This window comes from Clupea harengus, chromosome 12 (assembly GCF_900700415.2).
Source record: "Clupea harengus chromosome 12, Ch_v2.0.2, whole genome shotgun sequence".
Lineage (NCBI taxonomy): Eukaryota > Metazoa > Chordata > Actinopteri > Clupeiformes > Clupeidae > Clupea > Clupea harengus.
Window position 1 is genome coordinate 16,222,172 of NC_045163.1, and position 13,399 is coordinate 16,235,570.

General features: G+C 40.3%; 1 pseudogene; it reads right to left on the reverse strand.

Moving 5' to 3' along the window:
- LOC105892234 overlaps positions 1-12,994 on the reverse strand; it is a 37,578-nt pseudogene extending 24,584 nt beyond the window's left edge.
- Positions 12,995-13,399: the final 405 nt, after the last annotated feature.

Below are 13,399 nucleotides of genomic sequence, written 5' to 3' on the forward strand. Positions count from 1 at the left end.
GCCTAAAAATAGTAATGAAACCAAATTATATTTGACCCAGACGGGAGGAAATAACGTGCCGATCAATATTCAATATATCATTCATGTATGTGTTTATCATTCTTGTATGTGTGCCATTGGTATATCTATGGCCTTGCTTTTGGGAAAAAAATCTGGATACTTCTTGTTACTGCTGTGCATCGTCTGGTTTACACAGGAAGGGATATTTTTTTTAATTGGCTATGTAAGCATATTTAAAGAAAAACTTATTTTATTCATGCTTGTTAATTTTCCTCCGAATTATGATGCAGACCAAGGCATAGCTGTTGTTCACTCCACAAAAATGAAATAAAATGAATGTATGAAGTCACAAACACATAAACAGATTATTGCTCCAGAAGTTAAGCATTTATTAAGTATTCAGTAGTAGCCTTTGTGCTGTCACAAGTCGACAGTGTCAAGTTCAAGTTCTAGAGGGATTACTCTGCAGATTCTTTCCCCTTTGAAAGACAGAACACAAAGAAAGAGAAATGTGAATAAATATATCATATAATAGATCAAGCCTTACAGGATAATTGTGTTCAATTTCTATTTGCAACTATGTTCTATTTCTATTTGCAGTAGATACTTTCTCATCTTTCCACAAGCATGTAAAAAGGAGGTCGAGACATCCATGCGTTTTAGTCTATTAGTGATTTGATTCTGAGTTCATTCAGAGAAGAGAGTGGAAATAAAATAAACCTCGACATATCAGGTTGATTCATTCAGTTAGTACACAGTTGCAAGGGCAGGAGAACTACTCGATATATTTCCCTTAAATGTTAATGCAGTTTGTGAAAGCTTAGCCGTCGATTAGAGAATTAGAGAATTGTGAAATTAGACGATAATAAAACTGTTGGGTTTATTCCGTCAAAATGTATTCCTTAAATGTTAATTCACACGCGTGAGAAAATTTCACATTTCTTTATGGAGAACGGACAAGTCAATTATATTAGCCTTGGCATATGTGGTAGAGATGCAAACTTAAAGTGTAGGTATTGGTTTATTATGTTGAAGCTATTATGAAAAAGGTTTGCTTCTAGGCATATGTCTACAATAACAATTGCTAGGCTATATACCTTCTCCGTCATATCATGTTTGCATGCGTTAACTAAACAGGCAACTAAGCAGGGCCAACTAGCGGTATTTACCGAAAAACTTACAGAAAAAAATATTACATTTTTACCTTTCCACCATCGCGGCTCTTGGCCCTGAGTTTGTTGACCTGGGACTCAGCAATGTCAGCACGCTCCTCAGCCTCCTCCAGCTCATGCTGAACCTTCCTGACCTTGGACAAGTGGGCATTGGCCTGTTCCTCCTTTGGAAATGGGTGTGGTGAGTAGACAAGACTTAACCTAAATTCTTAACTTAGACTCTTAACTTAAATTCCTAACTTAGACTCTTAACTTAGACTCTTAACTTAAAAGTTCTGTTATGTGTAAATTAAAAACTCAGTTTTTAAGAACAGAACTCAGTACAAATATGTTTCTGTTAACAGAATGACTAATATTGATAATGAACGTTAGAGTAGGCTAAAACATTTTGCTTAAGCAAAATGAAAAAAGAAAACAAAAAAGACTACTTACAGCCTCCTCAGCCTGCCTCTTGTAGGCCTTAACTTTCAGCTGCAGCTTGTCAACCAGATCCTGCAGTCTGTTGACATTCTTCTTGTCCTCCTCAGTCTGAAGGGAAAATGGAAATATAGAAGTCTGAAAAGCAATCTCCTCTCTTTGTGGAAGACTGTTCTCGTCACATTCTTATGACGATATAGCTTGTATTGCACTTTGTGTATCATTCAAGGTGTACATCTCATCTTGTAATCTAGTTTACATATTGCAATGTATATGTTATGAGTTACAGCTTGGAACTGTGACTTGCTAGCTTGCCACATTTTCTCACTCATATGTGGAGGAAAGTGGAGGCACAAACTTTTAGCAAAATTAAAACGCCAAGCTGTGGGATATGAAATCTATGCGGCAGCGGGGTATAAAAAAAAGTTCCAATTTCAGGATAGGGCATCACAATTATGGATAAATGTGACAGTTAACAGATAGAAACTTGCAAATGTGACATTATTTTCACAATTGCAAAATATGTGGCGTCTTAATAATTTACCTGGTAGGTGAGCTCCTTGACCCTCCTCTCATATTTGCGGACTCCCTTGACAGCATCAACACCACGTCTCTGTTCACCCTCAACCTCACCTTCCAGTTCACGAACCTTAACGTGGGAAATATTTTCCATTTCAGTGTTTTAGTATTATCTATAGCAAATCTTTATATATATGTATATATATTGTGGATGTTGGTGGTACAGTGATATGTGTCTCAACCTTTGACCCGGATTTGATACACTGCAGTATGCCCTTCTTAGTTTCTTTGGATAAAAGTGTCTACTTAATACCAGACCTTAACCTTCACATAAATATATACATAATATACCACATATAGCTCTCCTGTTTGTTGCATACCCTGGCCTCCAGTTTCTGGAGTTGTTTCTTGCCACCCTTCATGGCCAGATTTTCAGCCTCATCCAGACGGTGTTGCAGATCCTTCACGGTGACCTCCAGGTTCTTCTTCATCCTCTCCAGATGAGCACTGGTGTCCTGCTCCTTCTTCAGCTCCTCTGCCATCATGGCAGCCTAGATGATGACACAGTTTTTCATATTAGAAATTAACACATTCTCAAACTTTGAACAGAATTATCATTTGGAAAGAAGTGCAACATTGCTTACATCAGTGATGGCTTTCTTGGCCTTCTCTTCAGCATTCCTTGCCTCCAGGACAGTATCCTCAACTTCGCTTTGGATCTGAACCAGGTCAACCTCCAACTTCTTCTTGGTGTTAAGCAGACTTGTGTTCTGGGGTTAAGGTATAAATCCTTATTATACATTAAGTGGTCAAAATGATGATGTAATTGCAGTCCAAGAACCTTTACTTCTCTCTACCTGAGAGTGCAGGAGCCCAACACGCTCACTGGCATCAACCAGCTCTTGCTCAGCCACTTTGCGGCTTCTCTCTGTCTGCTCCAGGGCAGCTCTCAGCTCCTCAATCTCTGCCACCATCAGGGTGTTCCTGCGCTCCACCATAGCAGCCTGCTCCCTCATGTCTTCCTGTCCTCTGACAGCATCATCAAGGTGCAGCTGGGCATCCTATAAGAGGGCAGATGTCAGGATTGTGTCATGGTGCATCACAGTAACAATGATGAAATTAAATTGGTTTTATTCTCATTACTGACCTTGAGCTGACCCTGGATTGTCCTCAGTTGTTTCTGGGACTCAGCAGCCTGGCGGTTAGCGTGGCTCAGCTGAATCTCCATCTCGTTGAGGTCTCCCTCCATCTTCTTCTTGATTCTCAGGGCATCATTCCTGCTCCTGACCTCAGTGTCCAGGGAGCTCTGCATGGAGTCAATCACCCTCTGGCTATTCCTCTTAATCTGCTCCATCTCCTCATCCTTCTCTGCAAGCTTCCTGTCAACCTCACCCTTGACCTGGTTCAGCTCAAGCTGGACACGGAGAATCTTGGATTCTTCATGTTCTAGAGTTCCCTGTTTCGATTAAATACGTAAGCATTTTCCAGCCTTTTATTACTGAATCATATCTTGCTTACTTTTTGTTGTTTTATTTACCTCAGATTCTTCCAAGGCATTCTGGATTTCTGCCTTCTCAGACTCAACAGCCTTCTTGGCCTTCTCCAGCTCATGAATGCTCTTCCCAGTCTCACCAAGTTGCTCACTAAGGTCTGAGATCTCCTCTGTAGAAGTACAGTTAGCACATTATGTTCAAATTCAATAATATGTTATACTATTAGGCTCTTTTTGCATTCGGTTATTTTGACTCACGTTGGAGGTTCTTGTTCTCCCTTTTCATTGTCTCCAGTTGGTCAAGAGACTCCTCATAGGAGTTCTTCATCTTGAACATCTCAGTGCTGAGAGAGCGAGCCTCTTTCTGGGTGCCCTCCAACTCTGCCTGACCCTCCTCGTACTTTTGCTTCCATTCTGCCAGGACCTTTCAAAACAGTTTTAGGTGAACCTCACATTCAACCATTAATGTTGTAAATGTTGTGTTTGAAAATATTACCTTGTCAAAGTTCCTCTGTTTCTTGTCAAGGTTGGCAGCCAGACCATTGGCTCTCTCCACATCAATCATGAGGTCCTCAACCTCACCCTGGAGCCTCTGCTTGGTCTTCTCCAGAGAGGCACACTTGGAGTTGACAGCCTCAATTTGCTCCTCAGCCTCCTGCAGACGCTGAGCAAGCTTTTTCCTGATAAAGCAATAGATTTGAGTCAGAGGATGTAGTAGACAACATTACATTCCACACCAACATTCTATGTGTTTCTTTGACTGTTTGGTACATACTTGGACTCCTCAAGCTCTTCAGTGCGCTGGATGGCATCAGTTTCATACTTGGTCCTCCACTGAGCAACCTCGCTGTTGGCCTTGGACATGCCACGCTGCAGCTCAGCCTTTGCCTCCTGCTCCTCCTCAAACTGCTCCCTCAGAAGGTCGCAGTCGTGGCGTGCAGACTGAACAGCATGGGCCAGGGCATTCTTGGCCTGTTTGTGGAAAATAATTTGTGTTAGTAAATAGACGTGCCCAATTTCCTCGGCTTAATGGTAAATTGTGTGGTATAATGTTCAGATTCATTACCTTGACTTCCTCTTCATTCAGCCTCTTCAGCTCCTCAATTTGCTGAGTGAAAGCCTGTTTGCTTCTGGTCAGCTGAGACACAAGAGCATCTTTCTCCTCTAGCTGGCGGCCGAGTTCACCTGATGAAGAGTTTAAGAATTAAGTTTTTAGCATATCTGAGCAATAAACAGATTAAAACAATAGAAAGATTAGAGAAATATGCTATCTATTTTAATAATTTCCAGGCTTGGCTCACCTAGTTGAGATATGTTCTTGACATACAATACATACAGTATAACATGAACAAGAAGGAGAATTTAAATGGCAAGACATTCTGTAAGTTTTACCATTTTCAGTCTGGAGTCTTGCTCTCTGAACACTGAGGTCATTGAGCTGGCGAGCACCCTCCTCACTCCTGCCCTTCACCTCACTGAGCTGGTCCTCAAGGGTGCGACACATCTTCTCCAGATTTCCCTGTTAATGAAGAAGTGTGTTTAAGGTTGTAGTTACCGCGATGAATTTCTGGATACAGTGAGTGTAATAGATACAAGGAACAAGACATAGATTGTAGGATGTATCATTGACTAATCTGGCTTCAGCAGCATGGGCTGGTTTAAGTGAGGAGAATTTGAGTATTAAGATGGGTTTTGTCTTTATGACATGATTAAGTGGATAAATATGTGATTGTATACGGGGGGCACTGTGGCGCAAGCAGCAGCCATGGCCCATGACCATATACGGGCTTGAACGCCCACGGGGACATGGGTTTGAATCTGGCCCACGGTCATTTCCCAATCCCACTCTCCATTTCATTTCCTGTCCAAAACCTTCACTGTCCTATCTGATTAAAAATGTGATTGTATATGCGCATACTGCCAACCTGTCATAAATGTTTAAAGCAATTATTACCATTTTACATCACAACAGTTATCAACCAGACGTTTACAAGAGTTTGTACATTCAGACATTTTGCATCATTGTTTGCAATAAGATATTGTTTGTAAGCTAGAACACGAAGGTATACATGTCACAAACCTTAGCTTTAGAAACTGCCTCCATGTTGCTGGAGAGATCATCAATCTCCATCTTGAATTCACTCTTCTCCTTTTCAAGCTTCTGCTTGACCCGCTGGAGGTTGTCAATCTGCTCTCCCAGCTCAGCCACGCTATCAGCCTGCTTCTTGCGGAGAGCCGCAGCAGTTGCTTCATGCTGCAGAGTAGTCTCTTCAAGGTCACGACGCAGCTTCTGGAACTCAGCCTCTCGCTTCTTGTTCATCTCAATTTGAGCAGCAGTGGCACCACCAGCCTCCTCAAGCCTCTCACTGATCTCCTCAAGTTCCCTGGAGAGATCAGCTCTCTGCTTCTCAACCTTAGCACGAGCTGCACGCTCAGCCTCAATCTCTTCTTCCAATTCTTCAATGCGGGCCTATTGGTTGTTAAAAAGAAATAAGTGATACTAAGAAAGAACAGGCCGATGATAATAAACAGTATTCGGTACTGAATATGTGAAATAAACCTGAAGCTCCTTGATCTTTTTCTGGAGCTGAGCACCCATTGATTGTTCATCCTCAATCTTGCTAAGGAGCTGGCTTGTTTCAAAGTCCTTCCTGTTTAATTGTAAATTAAAATAGTTGTTAACGGCTGCTTATACAAAAAAGGACTAAAAAAGGAGTACATGTTTGCATGAATCATTAGTTGCTAATATAATTCAACATTACTTCTTCAGCTTCTCATCAGACTGCTGCTTGTCATTCTCCAGATCCATGACACTCTCCTGGGACAGTTTCAGGTCACCCTCAAGCTTTCTCTTGGCTCTCTCAAGGTCCATGCGGAGCTTCTTTTCTTGCTCCAGGGAACCCTCAAGCTGTGAATTCAAAGTTTGTAATTCAAAGCAGGTAATGCCAGAGGTAATGAGGAAGCAATACAGATGTGATTCCTTTATACTTTATCAATTTCTAACTCACATCATCCACTTGTTGTTCAAGCTTAGTCTTGGCTTTGGTCAGAGAATTGACTTTGTCTTCCTCTGCCTGGAGATCATCAAGAGTCTGCTGGTGGGCCTCTTGGAGGGCTTTCTTCTCTTTTGTCAACTTACCAATGGACTCATCTTGAGCAGCCATCTCTTCAGTCAGGTTTTTAACCTGTACATTTAAATTGACATGTCAAAATCTAGTGAAATCAAAATTACTCACTGTATGCATATTTTTGACCTGTGTTGCAATGTGTCCAAACCTTGTTCTCAGTGGCATGTTTCTCCTTCTCCACTTTGGCCAAGGTCAGCTCCAGATCATCAATGTCCTTCTTGAGCTCAGAGCACTCATCCTCCAGTTTCCTCTTCTTGGCAGTCAGCTCAGCATTGATTTCCTCTTCATCTTCCAGTCTCTCGGTTGTCTCCTTGAGTTTGGCCTCAAGCTGGATCTTACTCTTGATCAGACCCTCACACCTCTCCTCAGCATCTGTGAGAGTCTCAGATCCCTACGATGAGTAAGAAGTCAAAGTCAGAACCTTGTTTGTGAATATGTGATACCTAATGATGTAAAATAGTACCACCACCAATAATTAGCGATGTGATGATTACCCATATTATCATTAACATTGATACACTTACAGATGACACTTGCATATGCAGGTCATTCCTTTCTTGGACCAGAGCCACCATCTTTTCCTCAAGTTCCTTCTTCTTGGCCTCAGCCTTTACCAGATTCTCTTTGCATTTGACAAAGTCCTCCTTCATGTTAGCCAGCTCCTTCTCAGTTTCAGCACTCTTAAGCAGAGGCTTGATCTTGTAGTAAACCTTCATCCATGGCCAGTGTTTGACATTCATGAATGAGCGCACGTTGTACTGGATGGTGTAGACAGCATCCCTGCAAAATAATTCATTTTTTGACAAATAAACCATTTGGCGATAAGCAATAAGATTTACATTATTGCTACGGATCTGTGTCAATAGTGGCTTAATGGTGTGATGTGCTATAGTAAGTGTACTGGTGTTCCAGCAGTTAGTATTGCTGTCTTCCAAGCTGTTATCCTAGGTTCAATTCCTGCCATGCATAGTTACATAGTTACTGACTAAACATGCGGCCTACACTGACTAAGCTGTGTCAGTTTAAGCCGCTACAGCTTATTCAGTATCTTACAATTTTATTTCACTAAATTAAATGTACCTCGTTTTCGTCATCTTCACAAACTCTCTCCTCATGAGATAACCACGGCAGAGAGCCTGAGTTCCTGTGACCAGGGAAGCCAGTTTCTCATCTCGCAGCTCCTCAAGGGTACCCAGCAGACCAGCTTTGAAGAACACCTGAGAGAGTACATGATGATGTATTTACATATGCTCTCTTTGGGGTCATGGAGGGTCATCATGAATGTTTCTCTTGTTACATGTGTTTCATTTAATTTTAATCTCTGATGATGTCAAATCCATCTGAGAATTCTTTACCTTAGTGTGTCCAAACTTATACTGGGTGTGATCAACATCGATGGATCCTAAGAGCTTCTCAGAAGCCTTCTTGTTATCAATGAACTGACCTTCAGGGATAACACCGGCATTCAGCACTTTGTATCTGGCATAATAAAAACATATATTATTTTTCCTTGTCTTAATCCAGTATTGAATATTTGTAATACTTTATTTGCTTTCTTTATTCACCTCTGCTTGAAGTCAGCATACATGATTCTGCTTGGGAAACCCTTTCTACAGATTCTGATGCCCTCCAGTACACCATTACACCTGAGCTGGTGGATGACCAGGAAGTTCTGCATATAACCTGTGAAAATACAGAGATTTAAAATTTTCAAGGAAATACAAGGTGTTGAATAATGGACATAATTTACTAAAAGCCCTTTACCTGGTTTCTTAATTTCATTTGGAATCAGACAACGCACAAAGTGAGGATGGGTGGCCCTCAGGTTGGTCATCAGTTTACCCAAGTTCTCCTGTTGAGGCAAGAATGTATACAATTTTAATCATACAGTTAATTGTGCTGGTACAATTATTGATCGATCATTTTCTTCTTGATATTAAAACACATACCCTGAACTGTGAGGACACAGTCTGCATGGCACCACCCTTCTTCTTACCACCCTTCTTAGCACCACCAGTCTCTGTTGACATACAAATAATGAATCGGATAATTGAGTTATATACATAGAATCTAATATAATTACTATTTGTGTATAAGCTTTTTGACTTGAACAGGTTATTACCCTCAACAACAGCTGGGTACAGGACAGGCAAAAGTTTGACTGACGACTTCTGGTACAGCTGCAAAACAGAATCGTTCAGTGGATCCTTGTTCTTGTCCAACCATCCAGTAACATTGTAGTCCACAGTGCCGGCATAGTGCACCAGGGAGAAGTGAGCTTCAGCTTTGCCTTTGGCAGGCTTGGGCTTCTCAAAGGCTTGGTTCTTTCCAAGATGCTGGGCATACAGCTTGTCCTTGAAAGTGGTGTCAGAGGCCTTGGGGACAATGCACTCCTCTTCAAGGATGGCAAAGATACCCATGGGCTGTTGAAAAATAAGATTGCTTAGTTATAAAAGCGTTTGTAAGGATAGGCGCGCTCTACTTCCAAAATAAAGGCGATTTTGGGTGCGAGTGAAAAAGACTGTTAACTTAAAAAAACGCACTCTCAAGCTTGTCTCATTGCTTATTTATTTTGAACAGTTTATCCACAGACACTGACTATGGCTCAGGCCGAAACGCGTCTGTGGATAAACTGGTCAAAATAAATTAGCAATGAGACAAGCTTGAGAGTGCGTTTTTTTCTACTTTTAGTTATAAAAGCGGACATCATGAAACTATACAAATCTAACACTGTGCTAGTTGGATTGATTGAAACTGACCTTCTCAATCAGCTCAATGCAGGCGGCCAAATCCATGCCGAAGTCAATGAACGCCCAAACAATGCCCTCTTTCTTGTACTCCTCTTGCTCCAGGACAAACATGGTGTGGTTGAAGAACTGTTGCAGTTTTTCATTGGTAAAGTTGATACACAGCTGCTCCATGCTGTTGTACTGTGTTGAATACATATTAAACAGTATATCAGAGTGGCCCTCTTAAGTCACTAGAAATAAATAATGTTTGTTAACAATCTTATAATTTTGTCCTCACATCGAAAATTTCAAATCCAGCAATGTCCAGCACACCAATGTAGAACTCTCTTGACTGCTTGGTGTCCAGCATCTGGTTGATACGAACGACCATCCACAAGAACATCCTCTCATAGATAGACTTGCACAAGGCTGCCACTGAGTTGTTGACCTAAAACAATATGTAAAAATTACTACTTACTTACTATGATAGGAGAAAGCAGGGTTTCATCTGTCATGGAAATACTGGAAAAGTTAAGGAGTTTAAAATCCCATTTTCCAGGCTTAGGAAAGTCATGGAATTCAGTTAAGTCACTGAAAGTTCTGGAAAAGTCAAGAAATAATTATTTTGTTGTATGTATAAAATGAATTATGGTATTGTACTCTTCCATGGATAATGGTTTTGTTGTGCCTGATGCAGTCTCTACTTGGATTGACATAGCCTGTCTAATAGAAAAGTAATGGAAAAGGTTGTTATTTACTTTTCTTTCAGAGTTTAGGCCCAATTTGTGCTGTAAAGTATATCATTCTGTTCATTTATTAGCTTGTGAAGATTCATGGAGATTTCATTAAAGGTCCTTGAAAAGTTTTGAAATGTTGTCAATGATAACGGGTGTGAACCCTAAGAAAGAAAATACCAGCAGTAATATTCTTGTCAAACAATGTAAAAATCCTTGTGGTCTTTAGTCAACCTTGTATGTGAGATACCTGTGGCACAGTCTGACTCTTGGTGACAAACTCAGTTCCGACTTTCACCCTTGGGTTACACAGACCCTTCAGCATATCAGCAGAGTTCAGGCCCAGGAGGTAAGCGACTTTGTCAGCATCTTAAAACAACAAAGCGTTTAAGAGTGTTATTTATATCAATATTTTACCCAGGAAAGTCATTCTTAACCTAAATTGAGAGGCCACTAAAAAATATCTAATGAATGACATTATAGATATATTTACAGGCTTCTGTTGTAGGTAATAATTATAATAATAATAATAAAACTTTATTTATATAGCACCTTTCATGCAAAAGAATGCAGCTCAAAGTGCTTTAATGCAGCTCAAAGTGCTTTAAATATAAAGTAATTATAAAGTATTATAAAGTAATAAATATAATATATTAATAACTATAATCAGAGGAAAAGTACAACTTGAAGTTAATATACATGCTGATCTATCTTTTAATGAAATGACTTCAATAAATAAGATTACCTTGTAGTTATTACTAGAACTGACCCAAGTTCAGTAGAGTTTTTAAACCTACCCTCAGTGCCATCAGGCTCAGCCTGCTCCTCACGCTGCTTCTGCTTGAATTTCATGTTGCCATGATGGAGCACAGCACCAGTCAATTTCCAAATGGTGACTTTCTCCTCTGCAGTGAAACCCAGGATGTCAATGGCTTCCTGCCATTACATGCATAAATGCAAATTAAGCGCATCATTATTGTTAATCATTAGTGTTTTTAAGAATGTCATTCTCATTGTATTCATTGTCCAGAAAAAAAACTCATGGATATCTCACATCTGTGGCGTCCAACTCTTCTTTGTCATTAATGCTGGCCACAGCGATCTGACCCTGACTGCACATGGGAAAGTCATAGGGGTTGCTTGTGATGAGGCACATTTCTGTAGAGGGGGAAAACAATAATTTGTTGTTGCAAATTAATAATTACATGTTTTTTGATTGTTGGTTGAAAATAATAACCCTACCAATAATCTCAGGCTTGTGGTTAGTCATCATCTGGAAGAAGATGTGGTAGCCTCTCTCATCAGGAAGCTGGAATGTCACTCTAGACTTTTCCAGCAGGTCTATTTAGGTGGGGAAGAATATATTTTAACTTGAAAAAATTAAGGCAGCAATAATTTAAATGTTTTATATATACAGGATAATTATACTTACAAGTCTCAATATCAGCTTTAGCCAGTTTTCCAGTTGCGGCAAAGTGAATTCTGATGAATTTTCCCTGTTTTAGGACAAAATTATATCCTAAGTAATTTTATCTTATTAATAACCACAGAACTGAGGCCAGAGTTTAAATAAGAAGTTAACTTACAAAACGGGAAGAGTTGTCATTCCTCACAGTCTTGGCATTACCATAAGCCTCCAACAGTGGGTTGGCAGCAATGATCTGGTCTTCAAGAGAGCCCTGCAAGTGGAAGAAACATTCAAGGAATATATTGTTATGAAGAGAATGTTTGTGTTGCTTTAATTAGCACATAAATGTGTAAGGGGTCTGACCTGCATCTTTCCAGGCGCTGCCTCCTTTTTTCCACCACTGACTGCAATTGTTGCAAAGTACTGGATGACACGTTTGGTGTTCACAGTCTTGCCAGCACCAGATTCTCCGCTAGATTAAACATAAGATATTGAAATTTTTCAGATAAGAATTGTGTGTGCCACAAGGTAACATAGAAGATAATGCAAAGTTTTAAGTCATGCATCGACACTTACGTAATCAGAACAGACTGGTTCTCCCTGTCTGCGGGACAAATGCAATTTTAGATAAATAACTTTTTTTAATTAGTTTTTGAACAAATATGTAATTAAATCTTATTATTTAGTGGCTTTTAAATTGAATGCTTACCTTGGAGCATGAACTGATAAGCATTGTCAGAGACAGAGAAAATGTGGGGTGGGGCCTCCATACGCTTTTTGCCTCTGTAGGCCTCCACCACTTCTTGGTCATACACAGGGAGCCACTTGTAGGGGTTCACAGTGGCACAGAAAAGTCCAGAGTAGGTCTAGAATGAGGAAATAAAGGGGATTGGTTTTACAGCTGTTTTATTTTTAACATAGTTTTTCATCTGTGAGAAAGCATAAAGCTTACGTAGATCATCCATGCTGCGTAACGCTCTTTGAGGTTATACAGGACAGAGGCTTCATTGAGGTGGGTCATCATGGCCATGTCCTCAATCTTGTCAAACTTGGGAGGATTCATGGGGTGGACATCCTCATCCTTAACGACTCTTTCCTAAAACAAATGGACAATATAGAGAGATACAGTGAAGAAACTTTCTATTTAATGGAAATAGTCAATCATTTTCTTAACTAAGAGCCTTGCTAACATACCTCCTTGGATTCAAGCAGTTCAACGGTGACATTGGCCCCATCTTTCTTCTTGATTGTAGCCTTCAGGTACAACTCCTCCTTGTCAGGTACATAACAAGCTGACTTTGCATCAAAGGGCTTGGTTTGGGCCTCAAGTCGCTCTTTCTCAGGCTTACGGAGGTAAATGGCAGCAGCGCCATAAGTGGCCATGTCCGCGTCCATGGTTACAGGTGTCTATATGGATTACAAGCATATTAAAATACAAACAAATAGGCTTAAAAAAAATGACTCCCACTTCAGCCACAGAAACTAAATCGACTTGCTATGCAACCTCTTCAACCACCATTCAATAAACAAACCACATGATGATTGCTCTAAAAATTGCTTTCACGTTTTCATATACTTACTGAAATAGTTGCTTTGTGTGCTACTTGGCTATAAGCAGACTTGGGTGAGGATGTTTGCATTTGGTGAGGATTTAGGATGTGTATGCTGCACTGAAAAATATACTCTTGAGTGCGCCACCCTTTGTCCATACACATGTTTGTGAGGTGGCAATCACCAAACAGGGTAACACCAGATAGTCTGCCTACAGACACTTTACAGAGGATTGTTTCCAATTGTTCA